Source organism: Schistocerca cancellata, chromosome 1 (assembly GCF_023864275.1).
Source record: "Schistocerca cancellata isolate TAMUIC-IGC-003103 chromosome 1, iqSchCanc2.1, whole genome shotgun sequence".
Lineage (NCBI taxonomy): Eukaryota > Metazoa > Arthropoda > Insecta > Orthoptera > Acrididae > Schistocerca > Schistocerca cancellata.
The window spans coordinates 915,559,664-915,575,997 of record NC_064626.1 but is presented as its reverse complement, the minus strand read 5'-3'; the positions used below and the strand labels follow the sequence as shown (position 1 = coordinate 915,575,997).

Genomic DNA, 16,334 nt, shown 5'->3' with positions numbered 1-16,334 from the left:
GCTGCGTAAAGCGCCGCCACCTATCGGAATTTCGCAAAAACATAGGGGCTGAAGCGGGAATATTCTACGATGTCCCACAACAAATTCCGTATTTTTTGAACCGAAACTGGCCAGAAAAAAAAGTGTTGCGTTACTTACTGAACGGTCCTCGCGCTTCCGAGGCATGAAATGCACTCACTCCGTCGTCAGGCCACGAGTGGCCTACCGGGACCATCCGACCGCCGTGTCATCCTCAGTGGAGGATGCGGATAGGAGGGGCGTGGGGTCAGCACACCGCTCTCCCGGTCGTTATGATGGTATTCTTGACCGAAGCCACTCCCTTCTACAACACTAGTTATTAGCTGTTGAACTACATTGTCATCAAAAGGACACGATAGTAATATTTCGACCGTAAAGGTGCGTACGAGGTAGCAACTAGTCGTCGAGGCCGGTAGCTCTGGGCGCAGCGTGCGGACAATCGGCCAGCGCTGCCCTTGGTGCCAGAAGAGGTTTGACGGCGCCGCCCGTGGCCACACGGAAGAGTGACCAGCCAGCCTCATTACGAGCGGAGGCCGCCCGCCCTGTCCAGTGGAGCCCCGCGCAGGTGCCGGGATGTCGCCTGCGAGGCCCTCGCGCGCCGGCTCCACGCCGCATGCGAATGCGGGTACCGGGATGAAAGCCAAGGATATCACCGGCCCCGTCGCGCCGCGCCCGGAATAGGTTCTGCGAGCGCCGTTGTTCGCCGCCTCTCCAGTCGCGACGCTGCGCTGCTATTTTGTCTGCGCGGACACAAAACATTTGCGTGCCCCACTACAGTGCACTCACGTCGCAGCAGCTGCTCGGTTGCCGTCGCGTGTCGCGGCTCAAGGACAACGATTCCAGCCTCCCCTTGTTTCACAACACTCAGGCTCTGTCCGTGAGCTCATCTTGCATACGTGCTCGATTCGTTCTCGCTCCCCTATTATGAGTCACGACAGCGATCAATCACGCTTCATAAATATCGAAGACAGTTAATGTGCGGCGATACGAATACACACATTAACCTAGGTATAAATGCATGCAGTGTCACGCTAAATATTCACGAAATCAATATTCCGCCGAAGCTGAAGTACTTATCCTGTAGCAATACAAAGAAAACGATGCACCACGAATGAATCACCCGAATGCGTCGGAATTCGGTAAATAAAATGTACGCGTACAGACAAACAAATGATTACAATTTCAGAAATATTCGATGATTTACTCAAGAGAAACAGCTTCACGAATTTCGCAAGTCAGTAACGTATTGTTCCACCTTTTTTTTATGCAATAATTTACCAACAGCCGTATGTATTGTAGAAATTTATTTTATTTTATGAACTTCTATGTGCTACCAGTTTCGGCATTACATTGATGCCTTCTTCAGGCCCCACTCGTCATAGTCGTAAAATCGCTATACACGGAAGGGGCCATATAACTGGATCCGTGAATCAATCGTCCTGCAACAGCTCTTAGTGGCCAGACGATTTTACGACTATGACGAGTGGGGCCTGAAGATGGCATCAATGTAATGCCGAAACTGGTAGCACATAAAAGTTCATAAAATAAAATATATTTCTACAATACATACGGCTGTTGGTAAATTATTGCATCAAGAAATTCATGCCAGCCGTCGTCCCACGATCCATAATGGATGTTCCACCTTTGGCCCTCTATTAAAGTGTTTATTCGGCTTGGGACTGATTGATACAGTTGTGTGATGTCCTCCTGAGGGATCTCCTGAGGAATTCTGTCCAAATGTCGCGCTAGATCGTCAAAATCCCGAGCTGGTTGGAAGGGCTGCCTCTTCGCTGGTCATCAGGGCTCAATTCGAAGTGTGACTCTTCACTCAAGACAATTGTACTTCAGTCAATGAGATTCCAGGTCGAAGAAGTGTTTGGAGAAGCCGCGGACAGTGGTGGGATACCAATCTCACTCTCACCCGCCACAGGTCCCGACATCCAGGAGTCATAGCCTGGGGTGCCATTTCTTTTCACCCCTTTGGTTACCATACGCGCCACCCTTACAGCAGAGCTGTACGTCGATGTTCTACAATGTTCTACGCCCCGTTTTGTTGCTCTTCATGGTAAGCCATCCTGGGCTAGTATTTCAGCAAGATAATCCCCGCCCGCACACGGCGAGAGTTTCTGCTGCTAATCTTCGTGCTTGCCAAATCCTATCTTGGCCAGCAAGATCGCCGCATGTCTCCGCAATTGAGAACGTTTATATCATTATGGGTAGGGCCCTCCAACCAGCTCAGGATTTTGACGATTTAACGCGCCAGTTGGTCAGAATTTCGCACGATATCCTTCAGGAGGACGTCGAGCAACTTTATCAACCAACGCCAAGCCGAATAACTGCTTGCATAAGGGCCAGAAGTGGACCGACCCATTCTACATCTACATCTACATCTACATCCATACTCCGCAAGCCGCCTGACGGTGTGTGGCGGAGGGTACTTTGAGTACCTCTATTGGTTCTGCCTTCTATTCCAGTCTCGTGTTGTTCGTGGAAAGAAAGATTGTCGGTATGCCTCTGTGTGGGCTCTAATATCTCTGATTTTATCCTCATGGTCTCTTCGTGAGACATACGTAGGAGGGAGCAATATACTGCTTGACTCCTCGGTGAAGGTATGTTCTCGAAACTTCAACAAAAGCCGTTACCGAGCTACGGAGCGTCTCTCTTGCAGACTCTTCCACTGGAGTTTTATCTATCATCTCCGTTACGCTTTCGCGATTACTGAATGATCCTGTAACGAAGCGCACTGCTGTCCGTTGGATCTTCTCTATCTCTCCTATCAAACCTATCTGGTACGGATTGTCTTGCTCAGTTTATGAAGGGGCTTCTGTTGAATAAATCATCCATTTGTCCTGAAATTGTAATCATTTGTTTGTCTGTACATGCACATCACATCTACTGATTGACTCAACGTGTATATATAGTCTTTAATGAATACGAACCACAGTCCAAAAGACAAAGCATGGAATGGAAGCACACCCGCTCGCCTGTCCGAAACAAATTCAGAATACAAGCATCAGCGAGAAAAAATATGTTGACCATCCTTTGGGAAGCACAGTTAGTCGTTTTTTTGTGATTATTTGGAAGATCAGAGTACAATACGCAGTGCCTGCTATTCAGACATGCTCATAAACAAAGTAAAGTCAACAATGAGAGAAAAACGTCGAGGATCTCAAGGAGAAGGCATGACACTGCTCGTCCTCCCACCGTCCAGCTGAAACCACTGAAAACATGAGTACGGAGATTCTACCTCATCCTACCTACAGCCTAGATTTTCATTTGTTTGGTCCACCCAAGCTGTCATTATGTGGAAGAAAATTCAGCAAAAATGAGGAGGTCAAAAAATTTGTGGCAAACTGACCCAAACAGGAAGAGAAAGATGACTTCGCATCAGGTATAGAAAAACTGGTTCGTCGATGGGACAAGTGTATTGATATTGGTTGGGATTATGTTGAGAAGTAGTAAACGCAAGTTCCTCCCGAATACAAATCCAGTCACTTAAACGCTGTACCACATCATTTAGGCAGAGGATAGTACTCACGATGCATATGAATCCCTGCCAGGGGCACCCACTCAAGAGCTGATTCACGAGCCGCGATTAATTTTTCGGCTGACATCAAAGATGAAAGTGAAGGCGTTCGTCCTTTAACGGGACGCTAAAGAAGACAAGTGGGAAACGGCGCGTGGGATGATGCCACTTGAAGAATCGCCGCGCTGACGAAATATTACACAAATGACGGCGGCGGCGGCCTCTGGCTGGAAGGTCGTCCAAATGGCACAGGTTGGTCGGTACACACACTGCAGACTACACGGAGCTGGCTTGGCGCGCGCCCCGCTACCCTTGAAGCACCTGGCGGTTCGCTGCGACCCTCTAAACATAGCGGCGGGTGCCCGCTGGGATTTCGCCAGTGCTTGCCCGGCCCTGCACACGCTCCTGCGGGCCTGTGTAGCCAGCTGGTCTTCCCGCCACTGCCGTGCCACCCCGCCGTTGCAAAGTCAGAAGGACGAGGGAGAAGGCACACAACGCAGTGCTTTGGCGGTACTGCAGTCCCAGGCCTGCAGATAACGGAGTTGGTTGGTTGATTTTGGGGAGGGGACCGAACAGCTAGGTCATCGCTCCCATCGGATTAAGGAAGGATGGGCAAGGAAGTCGTCCGTGGCCTTTCAAAGGAACCATCCCGGCATTTGCCTGATGCGAGTTAGAAAAATCACGTGAAACCTAACTCAAGATGGCCGGATGCCGGTTTCAACCGTCGTCCTCCCGAATGCGAATCCAGTGGCCGCCACCTAGCTCGGTAAATAACGGAGTATATGCTGTCTTGACCTTTTTCGAGACGACGAAATAGTGTACTGGACCGGGACTCGAATTCGGGAAAAAGATATTTGAGCGGCTGTGTAAAAAAAAAAAAAAAAAAAAAAAAAAACCATCACGAAGGTAGTATCCCAATGCGACGGTAATCAGTAGATGTGATGTACAGTGCAGAAAAACGAATGATTACAATTTCAGAAAAATTGGATTGTTAATCAAGAGAAAGAGCTTCACAAGCTGAGCAAGTCAATAACGCGTTGGCCTGTCTCTGGCCCTTATGCTAGCAGTTATTCAGGTTGTGACTGAATGACAGAGTTGTTGGATGTCCTCCTGGGGGACATAGTGCCAAACGCTGTCCCATTAGCTGGAGCGTCAGAATCCCTAGCGGGTTGCAGAGCCCTGCCCATAATGCTCCGAACATTCTCAGTTGGGGAGAGATCCGGCAACCTTGCTGGCCAAGGTAGGTTTCGGCAAGCACGAAGACAAGCAGTACAAACGCTCTTCGTGTACGGATGGGCATTATCTTGCTGGAATGTAAGCCCATGAGGGGCAACAAAAAAAAAAAAAAAATGGTTCAAATGGCTCTGAGCACTATGGGACTCAACTGCTGTGGTCATAAGTCCCCTAGAACTTAGAACTACTTAAACCTAACTAACCTAAGGACAGCACACAACACCCAGCCATCACGAGGCAGAGAAAGGCAACAAAACGGGGCGTAGAAAATCGACTTAAAGTAGCGCTGTAAGGGTGCCGCAGATGACAACCAATGGGGTCCTCTATGAAAAGAAATGGCACCCCAGACCACCACTCTTGGTTGCCGTGCGTCGTTTTTTGTCTTGAGTGTGTATTTTTCCCGTTAAGTGAACAGGATAGACATAACATAGGAAAATAATGGGGAGCAGACACTGGTTAAATGACACTTTGAGTGTGTTGGGGAGACGAGCGTAGGTGAGCAGAGCAGCGATGGAGAAAGGTAGCTACGTCAGAGTAACTGTTCGGCAAACATTTTTAATTCGCCATAAACGTACTCTAAAACATCTGCGCTTCTGAATAGACGAATGCAGTACAGATGAATCGTCTGCGAACATAAGTACATCCATGGGCACCTGAAGCATTGATTCCCTTAATAATTAAATAACGCCATCTCAGTTAGAAAATGAAACTATGAAATTCGATTAAGCTAAATAAATAAATGAATACAAAATTAGACTCTTCTCCTTGTCTGTTACCCAGAGTGCTAATCTCAGAGATTAGGGGGAGACCATATAATCTCTAGGTTCTAGAATCGTCTAGCACACTAATTTATTACAAATGGTCAAGAACAACGTATTTTTTTCGATATTCTCCTCATTATTGTGCGTGGAGCTGAAACGTGGATAATGAAGAAACAAGACATAGCTTTTGCGCTGAGGACGCGGCCGACGGTCAAAAATGTAATTATGATGGATAGAATGAAAAAAAATGAGGTACTCAGAAGAGTGGGAGAGCAGAGAAAATGACTGAGTGTAACAAAAAGAAAGAAATGAAACTGAATAGGACATACATTAAGAAAAAAGTAGCTCTCCGTCATCAGGCCAAAAGTGGCCCATCGGGACCATCCGACCGCCGTGTCATCCTCAGATGAGGATGCGGATAGGAGAGGCGTGTGGTCAGCACACCGCTCTCCCGGTCGTTAGGATGGTTTTCTTTGACCGGAGCCGCTACTATTCGGTCGAGTAGCTTCTCAATTGGCATCTCGACGCTGAGTGCACGCCGAAAAATGGCAACTGCACATGGAGGCCTGGATGGTCACCCATCCAAGTGCTGGCCACGCCCGACAGCGCTTAACTTCGGTGATCTGACGGGAACCGGTGTATCCACTGCAGCAAGGCCGTTGCCCAAGAGAAATGTAGGGTCTTATAAAATCGATTTTAGAAGGATTGGTAGAAGGAAAGAGGAGACGAGGGAGGAAGAAACTTCGCACCTTGGACAAGATGCTGCACTGTAGCACAGCCAGCGGTATTAAGAAGGAAACGATGGACCTCCAGAAATGGAGATGCAAAGGACCTTCTAGCTTAGTAGAAAACTGATGTTGATGATGATATCTTCATTCATAGTGTACCTTATCGAACAACACCAAGTCATTCCAACAGCACGAATTATTCACCTACGAAGGCACATTCATTTATTTATGTGGTTTCATACTTATAATTAAACCTTTTTTCTGCGCACTGCTTCGTGTTCAGAAATTAATGGCTGAGTAGTCCTAAATCGGCGGCTGGGGAAGAATACTGCTCCTGCGGAAATCAGCTGGTACGTTATTGCGAAGAATAATAACTTTTCTTCTATTCGAAAATGGAGAATTTTTTAAACTGAGTCACTCGAATTGTACTTGATAATAGTACCAAATTTTTTGTTCGTTTCATCAACACAAAAATTGGTTTGAACACCAGTGTCCTCTACTAGGCATGGTCCTATTGTAGATGCTGTACCATAGCCGTTCTCCGCACGCTGAACTGACTTATCCACACAATTATGGGGGGCTTACGTTTTTACATGGACTCCGAGCCACGGTGCAGATCGGTACAGTGGAAACCGCCCGTGGTACTTTATGAGTAGCCATCCGGGTTTTTGCGAATGTGGTTTAGTTAAATTACGGAAAAACAACGTCAGGGTAACTCAGCTGAGGTTCAATCTCTCTCCTCAGCTTTACCTCTCTTGTGTTCAAGATTTACATACGCCAGTAGTGGTGGCACATACTAACTGTACTGAGCTGCGTAACGTTGGCATGCTCAAACGCATGTAGTTTCTGACTACGCATTACAACGCTTTGTTAACCAGTTCCGCAATTATCATTTCAGTATTGTGTCCATGACGCTTGAAGTAATTTATGTGATAGGGAAAGGCATGTAAAAATAGTTGACAATCACCTCAAGGCCTGCGTAATTTGAAATTACCATTTTATCTCGTCTGCCACTAGGGCTCAGTCAACACACGAAGCGCAGTGCGCTCCGGTCCGTAACGTATACAAGAAAAGAAAGAAATGAGCTTAGATGAATGCTACATACAGGTACTACTCGCACAACCTAGCTGTTTACAAGATCATACACAACCTCCAGGATGTAGCATGCGAGGCCCATCATCTCCGGGACGTCGGACAGACGTAAAGCACAATTCGTGGGTAATGTTGTTGGCTCTCCCTCTCATCAACTCGAGCATGAATTACGTAGAGCTTAATGTACGACCCACCGGCACAGCAATGGCGTCCAGGATGTGGGGGGCCGACGACGTAGTTACCTAGCGCGAGGAACGTAGCAGATACGTCGAATACACACTCATCTTCTATTCACCCTCCCAATTTCACATGTTCGCGATTCGTACTTAGTTGCAGCTCGAGCGAACAATCTAGACATGTATTCAGTAGCCGATTTGTGCAAGCGTAAATGAAAGATCAATATAGCTGTGTTTAAAGAACTTGGAGTATTTGTCATTGTGAAGTGCAGGCTGCCACCAAGAGATTGCGTGGGGTATGATTTCAGCGTCCTGTTACAATAAAAATGGACATTGTGGAGAAGTTAATAGCCTATACATATTATAAACGCGAAAGTTTGTGTGTATGTTTGTTACTCCTCAACTCTGAAACGCCCGGACGGTCTGGTAGAAATTTGGAATAGAATTAGCTTATACCTTGAATTAACTCATGGGCTCCTTTTAAGAACATGTAGAACAAGACATTTATTTATTTGAAGAATACTCAAAAATAGTTCAAATGGCTCTGAGCACTATGGGACTTAACATCTGTGGTCATCAGTCCCCTAGAACTTAGAACTACTTAAACCTAACTAACCTAAGGACATCACACACATCCATGCCCGAGGCAGGATTCGAACCTGCGACCGTAGCAGTCGCGCGGTTCCGGACTGCGCGCCTAGAACCGCTAGACCACCGCGGCCGGCGAAGAATACTCGTACAGCATGAAATGTGGAACAAAAATTATTCTTAGAAAAAGCATTTTACTCTTTGAGTTCTGAACTGTATCATATTTATGAAAGTGCTTTTATTACTCACTATGTCCGGCAGAAGACTCACAACAACTGTGTCATTTAAATTCTGTACGACAGAGAGAGCGCGTGCCTTTACATGTAGAAAGTGCTCAGCTTTTAGTGACAGTGGGATTCCATTATAACATGCGATCGTATCCGCTGGTGACAGGTACACACGTGAGGGCAGATGACGTTTTTGCAAGTACAAATATTATAAAATTTGCGCTGCACCTATCTAGAAATTACTTACTTTCTTTCTTCGTCGAGTTAGTATGTTTATTACTCCTTCTCGCTGAAGCGGCTGTACGGATTTGGATGAACTTTGGAATAGAGATAGCCTTTGCCCTGTATTAAGACATAGGCTACGTTTTCTTCCGGAAAAAAGTCTGTTCTCGCATGGGATTGTCAACGTGTCTACTGTTCCCGTGTGATGCGTAACATTACTTAAAAAAGTCTTCCATGGAATACAGCTGTCAGGTGACTGCATTATGGTTAGCGCAGAAATTGGATTTTTCCTAAAAGAGTGAGTTGCGAGTGACAAGTAATGCGTCAACTTATGCCATCACCTCATTTTTTTTCCGATGTCGCGCGGTTTGCTAGACAAGTGGGTCGTGCCTCAATACCTCGAAGAGATAATGGTTGTGATGGCGGATACGCGTGGAGAGTGAGTTTCGGCATCAACATTTCTTTATAAGTAACTGTTTAACAGCGGATAACACAGCGGGGTGCAGGTAATTGTCGATGTGGCCGTAGACGTGTAATACTGATATAGAGCTCTGTGGCTTAGCCGACGTCGAATTTGTAGATAGAGCTGAAATCGTTGATTCGCCCTCCAAGAAGAAAGTTGCCTTGACACTGATTGCGTAAGCAAACATTCTGTCGTGTTTAGGAAAGCGTGGAGAAAGTGTGTTAGTGCGCTCGGGTTGAGGACGGCACATGACATTAACCGGTAACGAGCTCTTTGAGTGGTACATTTTTGGTTGAATTACAGGAACGTCAATAATTAAGTACGCAACGCCTTTTATGTGATATTACTCACTTGTTGTGGAGGGCAACGATGAACGCGGAAGAGATGCTCTGGTTTACGACCCTTAGAGGAACTTGGACAAGGGCGGCGAAAGATCAAACAGAGAGAGGTCAGTTATGAACCTTCATGCCAGATTTAAACGTAGGTTTCTGATTCTCTGGGGAGTGTGTCTACTAAAGTAGATGTGCTCTCGTAATAATCTGTTTTCTATATAACCTGATAACTGAGGGGTAGGAAGGCTATGACGAAAAAATTACAAGAAAGGAATCGGATGTTTGAATTGAATTTAGTTACATGTGGTTTACATCTTTCTGAAGCACACACACACACACACACACACACACACACACACGGAAAGGTTCCGTTACAAACAAAATTATTTTTAAATCCGAATTTAACTGCCCATTCCACACAGCGCTTCAAATTAATCTAGTTCGGTATTCGTTTTATCGATATGTATTAACAGGGACAGTAAAACTCGAACAATAACCAGTAGAGTAGCAGTGACAGCACTGCCATGTCGCGCGCTGACTGCAGCGCTTCTGAGTCACTGCTGGTTTGCTGTTTATTCATCCTGTGTTACTGTCCCTGTTAATAAATATCGATAAAACGAATACCAAACTAGATAAATTTGAAGCGCTGTGTCGAATGGGCACGTAAAATTCGGATTTAAAAATAATTTTGTTAGTAACCGAAAACCTTTCTATCGACCCTGGGAGTCACATGAAGGACGTGACGAGCAGCGATTGTTTGGGTTGACTCCAGCTACGCAACACAAACATGACATTGGAAATATCCACCGAAACACCAGAGAAAATACGCATGATATTGCGAGTGACACTACTTTTCTTCTTATTTTTGAGGGAGGAACCCAGTCCTTAGTATTCTGTGTACCCCCATACGTATATCAATTTATCGTTACATACATAGAACTACTACACTCTGATGAAACGTTCTTAAGCTGGGACGAAGAAGGCTTATACAAAATGAAATTTAAAATTTAAGGTTTATAGCTCATTTTTCATAATGTGATATTGGACGCCTGTTATCTTCAAACTAGGGGAATAAGGGGCATTCTTCTGTACAGTGGTTAATGTAGCGTTATCCGACTGCAAACTGTTTTTCTGCCTAGTGTTCACTGAGTGAATCCTTGTAAATGACCCATATCACAAATTAAAGGTGAGAGAGTACATGTACTGGTAATAATAATAATGGTGTGCGACGAGAGCCTCCCGTCGGGTAGACCGCTCGCCTGGTGCAAGCCTTTAGATTTGACGCCACTTCGGCGACTTGCGCGTCGATGGGGATGAAATAATGATGATTAGGACAACACAACACCCAGTCCCTGAGCGGAGAATATCTCCGACCCACCCGGGAATCGAACCCGGGCCCTTGGGATTGACAGTCTGTCACGCTGACCACTTTTTTTTTCTTTTTTTTTTTTAACTCACTTTATTGTTCGATATTGTTCGTTGCGTTTGGTCTGGGCGGACGTCACAAGATATCCGTTCAAACTGATTGTTGGTTCCTTGACTCAGTTTTTTTTATTACAGAGAGCACGCAGCCCTCTGACCGAACACACTGAGCTACTGTGCCGGCGTCACTCAGCTACCGGGGGCGGCATGTACTGGTGAGATGCTATTGGTATCTTAGGCGGTTTAGCAGCAACCTCCACTATTTCTCCGACATAACATCACAATTTTTCCTATTGTTTCTTTTCTGGGCGGAGACAGGCTTTCCGAAATACACGAAATTATCCTAAATTGTGATAGTGTCGCGATGGTCTAATGGAATCGTTTTTAATTAATTTTAAAGACGTTTCGGCCACTCTTTCCGAGTCGAGTGTCTTAAACAAGGCTTGTCATCCCCCCCCCCCCCAATCTCCTCTGCCCCTCTCCCCTTCCTCTCAAAGTCTCCTTCGGCCATAACATTGAAATTTCTATGGTTCAAATGGCTCTGAGCACTAGGGGTCTCAACTTCTAAGGTCATTAGTCCCCTAGAACTTAGAACTACTTAAACCTAACTAACCTAAGGACATCACACACATCCATGCCCGAGGCAGGATTCGAACCTGCGACCGTAGCGGTCGCGCGGTTCCAGACTGCAGCGCCTTTAACCGCTTGGCCACCACGGCCGGCGAAATTTCTATGTTTAGGGATGAAGGAGCCTGTGCGAATCAGGTTTCGTCATTCACAAATCACAGGAAAGGAGCCAACTGCGACCGGAGCGCATTTCCGGTTTTCCGGTCTTGAAGGAATGAAGATTAGCGATTATCGCCCCGTCGACGATTAGGTCATTAGGGGCGGAGCCCAAGCCCTGTTTGGGAAATGAAATGCCGCGTGGCTAGGGCCTCTCGTCGGGTAGACCGTTCGCCTGGTGCAAGTCTTTCGAGTTGACGCCACTTCGACGACTTGCGTGTCTATGGGGATGAAATGATGATGATAAAGACAACACAACACCCAGTCCCCGAGCGGAGAAAGTCTCCGACCCAACCGGGAAACGAACCCGGGTCGTTAGGTAATGACATTCCGTCAAGCTGACCACTCGGCTACCAGGGGTGGCCCCCTGTTTGAGGACATACGGGGAAGTAAAATGACGGAAACCTTCCAGGCATTCTCCGTAAACGCTTTCCGGCTAGTTGTGGATGGCTAGACGGGGATTTGAAGCGCGCTCCTCTTGAATGCGCGTCCAGTGAGCCGCCGCTGGGCCACCTGTTTGGGCAGGCGTGGTAAACAGCGGCGGAGGCTGGTACAGGAGGCGTATCAGGCGCTACCGCCCCCACGTCCGGGACTGGGAGCGCTCATCACGGCATTAAGCAGGGTGCAAAGCCGAGCTTCCCGCGCGGAGAGAGATACCGCCGGAGAACAATGCGGACGGGTCAAAGAGCAACCCTTCACCGGTTCTGGGCGGTTTTCAATCCTCCGCTCACGTCACAGTACTGGTGACGACTACCACAACAGCTCCCTCGCAACTTTTCCGCCTATGAACAGGCGAAAGGGATCGAAAGGGAAGAAGCACACGTACGAACTGTACGTACTCCATAAGTATTATAAAATGGATGTATTATGTATGCCTGTATGTATGTTCCACATTTCCTAAAACACTGGACCGATTTCAACCAAACTTGGTACACATATCCCTTACTGTCAGGCAACAATGGCTGTGGGGTCACGAATCACCTACCTACCATAGTTCAGGAGATATGACGTCATAAACAATGAGATACGTGAAAAACTGCCTCATCGTGCATAACATTTTTAAATCTATTACGCCTGTGCTACTAATTGTATGCGCAATAAATTTCGCAGGCAGTATCGTCATGTGACTCTAAATACACCTACAAAATTACAGAGTGTCCTTGATTTCAAGATTAAATATTTCCTATATTTTTGATGGTAATATTTGTTTTTTGTTACAGATCTGCTAGGGAACCTATGAAGTTTCTGTACAGCTGTGTCGCTTTCAATACTTTCGCCACAGGGAGCGCTGTGTAAGTTATATCGTAAAAATGGCTTCCCCACAGGAGAAAGCTCAATGTTTCTTTAAAGTCAGTACCGCCAAGAGACTGTTTTTTATTTGCAATATTACATTTACACGATCATGATTTCCCAATGCCATTATCAAGTGTTTTAATGTTATACAGTACCTAAGATGGCATACTGTCATATTTAAAATACACTATTAGACGGATTGTCTAAGGGTCAATATTTCTGGTAAAAGCCTATGCTTTGTTTTATCAGTGAGTATACCAGTGATGACTGATATGCTAACCTTTATTTCTAAATTCCACTGTCTTCCGCAGTGTTTGACCTTTTTCTACTTCCTCCTCACCGTGACAATTCCGGTAACTGCTACTGTCAGAGCCGGCCGGAGTGGCCGTGCGGTTCTAGGCGCTACAGTCTGGAACCGAGTGACCGCTACGGTCGCAGATTCGAATCCTGCCTCGGGCATGGATGTGTGTGATGTCCTTAGGTTAGTTAGGTTTAATTAGTTCTAAGTTCTAGGCGACTGATGACCCCAGAAGTTAAGTCGCATAGTGCTCAGAGCCATTTTTGAGCTACTGTCAGATGTTAGACATAGAACACATAGTCGAGTTGGATCAGGCTGGTCCAACAAACTGGCCGTGGCAATTTCAGAGGAACCACCCCAGCAGTCGGTTCAACCAGTGTAGAAAAATCATTGAACACCTGAATTCGGATGGTTAGATGGGGATCTGAAACTCGCCCCACCCAAAAGTAACGTCATTTGTAGGGCGACCTACATTTTAATCTAACCTAAACGCAATTTTTGACTTGGAGAACGCGTATTAAGGACTGAAAATCATGTTAAGTGGCAGCAAATATCTAGCTAGATGTTTACTATTGGAACTTCGTTTGCTCTCTAATGCTATAAGATTTAAACAGTTACAAAGGCTGTGGGCAACATTGATAAATATATTAGTTATCGATAACAAATTTTGCAATGGAAAGAACAAAAAATATTGGGTATCTGTTGTTTTTAAGACGACTGTTGTTTACATTTAGGAAATCTCACTTAGCCGGCCGCGGTGATCTAGCGGTTCTGGCGCTGCAGTCCGGAACCGCGGGACTGCTACGGACACAGGTTCGAATCCTGCCTCGGGCATGGGTGTGTGTGGTGTCCTTAGGTTAGTTAGGTTTAAGTAGTTCTAAGTTCTAGGGGACTTATGACCTAAGATGTTGAGTCCCATAGTGCTCAGAGCCATTTGAACCATTTGAACCAAATCTCACTTACTGCTCCACTCATGTTGCCGGGCGGAGTGGCCGAGCGGTTAAAGGCGCTACAGTCTGGAACCGCACGACCGCTACGGTCGCAGGTTCGAATCCTGCCTCGGGCATGGATGTGTGTGATGTCCTTAGGTTAGTTAGGTTTAAGTAGTTCTAAGTTCTAGGGGACTTATGACCACAGCAGCTTAGAGCCATTTGAACCAATCCACTCATGTTGTAGAACAAACAACCGATTGAAGAAGCTGTCCGTTTCACCTACTAATCACTCTTCCTCAACAGTAAGTAACCCTGTCACTGAGGAGCCACGAGAGTTACGTCGTTCCCTAGCAACGGAGCGGACTGGACAAATAGCGCATGACAATTGAATTTACGAGCGACAAGATTTTAGCTCGACACAGCGTCTTAAAGAGTGCTTGCGTCGTCCCTGTTTTCAAGTGGCAACACTATTGTCCGACTGCATAAAGGAGTACATCACTTTTCGTCAGTCCCAACGAATGCAAATAAAGTTCTCGTCTCCGTTTAAAAGAGCAAATGCAAAGGTTAGTAGCTGGCAAACGTCTGGTACAAGAAAGTTGTCAGATAATTTTGTTGTCTGTTTACGAGTGCAGTAACGACGGACAAAGATGATGCTGAGGACTGCAACCGCTTGAAACGGCTTTTTTATTCGCAGAGACAGTGCGTATATAAAAAAATAATATCACACTTAAATTTTTTTTAAATATTATGAGATTTGTTTTAATAACAGTGGCTTGTATGCTAAGAGGAGCTGTGGAATGAGATAGCTGAAGGCAATGCCTCTACAGTGGGGTTAACTCCCTGAACCTTCGATTTCCTGTTGAACCTAAGTCGGGCCGTATCTAATCATCCGATACACTTCGTTCGCCACCAACTGACACGCCCTTCCGTCATAGACACAGGTTTCCGAAACTATCGTTTAGTTTCCATTTGCTGGCTTGACGATTGCAGTGCGTGGGTGCACTTCAGCTCCTGCCTCCGGAGGTTCAGTTTCGAGTAACAGCCTTGCTGCACCTTGGCGTGCTGATCCAACTGCCTGCTCTTTCGGAAAGCCCTACAACTTACGTTATATGACGACGCTTGCAACATCTTATAATATTATAATGAAATATTGTTATCATTCCACGATCATGTTGTGGAGTGCAACGAATGAGCTTTCAGCATTTACTGCTTCGTTCAAGGACGACTGAAAAGACATGCCTCAAACACTGTGCTAGTGCACGTGTGTGTATCGTTTTCTTTTTACTGACAAACGTGTAAATCAATTTCACTTTTGACCACTTTCACGCTTGTAGCTATTGTGACTCACGAATAAAAGGGACATAGTTTATAACTGCGTAATAATGCGGGCTGTACTAGCGATTTTGTGGTAGAGGTAGTGTCAGTAGTAGAAGTAGTAGTAGTAGTAGCAGCAGCAGTAGCAGCAGCTGCAGCAGCAGAAGCAGGCAGAAGTAGTCTTATTCATCGTTGGATCACTTTTACCATACAAGGATATTGGACATTTGGTGTTATAGTTTAAGAACAAAAAGGACCTAATTCATATTTACAGATATTTCCATACTTAGGGGTTTAGATTGACAAGGATGGGACAGAGATTTTGAAGGGATTATGGGAAACAGAGAAAAACGTAAATCACGATGGCCATATGGAGATTAGGGCCTCTCTCCTTCCAAATACAAGGCCAATCTGTTATAAAAAGAACAGTCTCGATAGTTTATCCGTAGTGCACAAACGTCGTGTTTAAACTCGATAAAGATAGAAGCTGAAGCAATAAATTAAAATTTGTGCCAGGGCCAGGACTTTAATCCAGGCCTTCTGCTTACTAGGCAGAGGTGCTAACCACTACAGCACCGTAGTATTTAGGTTACTAGCTGCACGGACTACTGTAGTCCAACGCGTTTCCTAACACAGATATCAATTCAAATCTACAGCCCATTTCCCCTTTCTTAAATCGTCACTACGTTTTGCTTAAACATACACGCAAAGAAATTATTTCATAATACAAAAAGCTAGTGCCATGTTATTCGTTCATTTCTCAAAACTAGTCACTGCACACTCTACCAATTCACTTCAGGAAAATGACAAAGATGTTTGGTTCTATCTTGTGCAATGCAGCTCTCCATTTACCTGCCTGAAAAACTGAGTCAGCATATCTTCATAATGAGTGAGAAACGGGATTCAGAGCAAGTTTTAGCAGAAAA

The 16,334-nt window shown here is 45.7% G+C and overlaps 1 protein-coding gene and 1 pseudogene across 1 annotated transcript in view; both read right to left on the bottom strand.

Moving 5' to 3' along the window:
- LOC126191305 (uncharacterized) overlaps positions 1–16,334 on the bottom strand; it is a 532,110-nt gene that overhangs the window by 124,256 nt on the left and 391,520 nt on the right. The gene's annotated exons all lie outside the window — the stretch shown is intronic.
- LOC126102951 (5S ribosomal RNA) lies at positions 6,085–6,202 on the bottom strand (annotated as a pseudogene).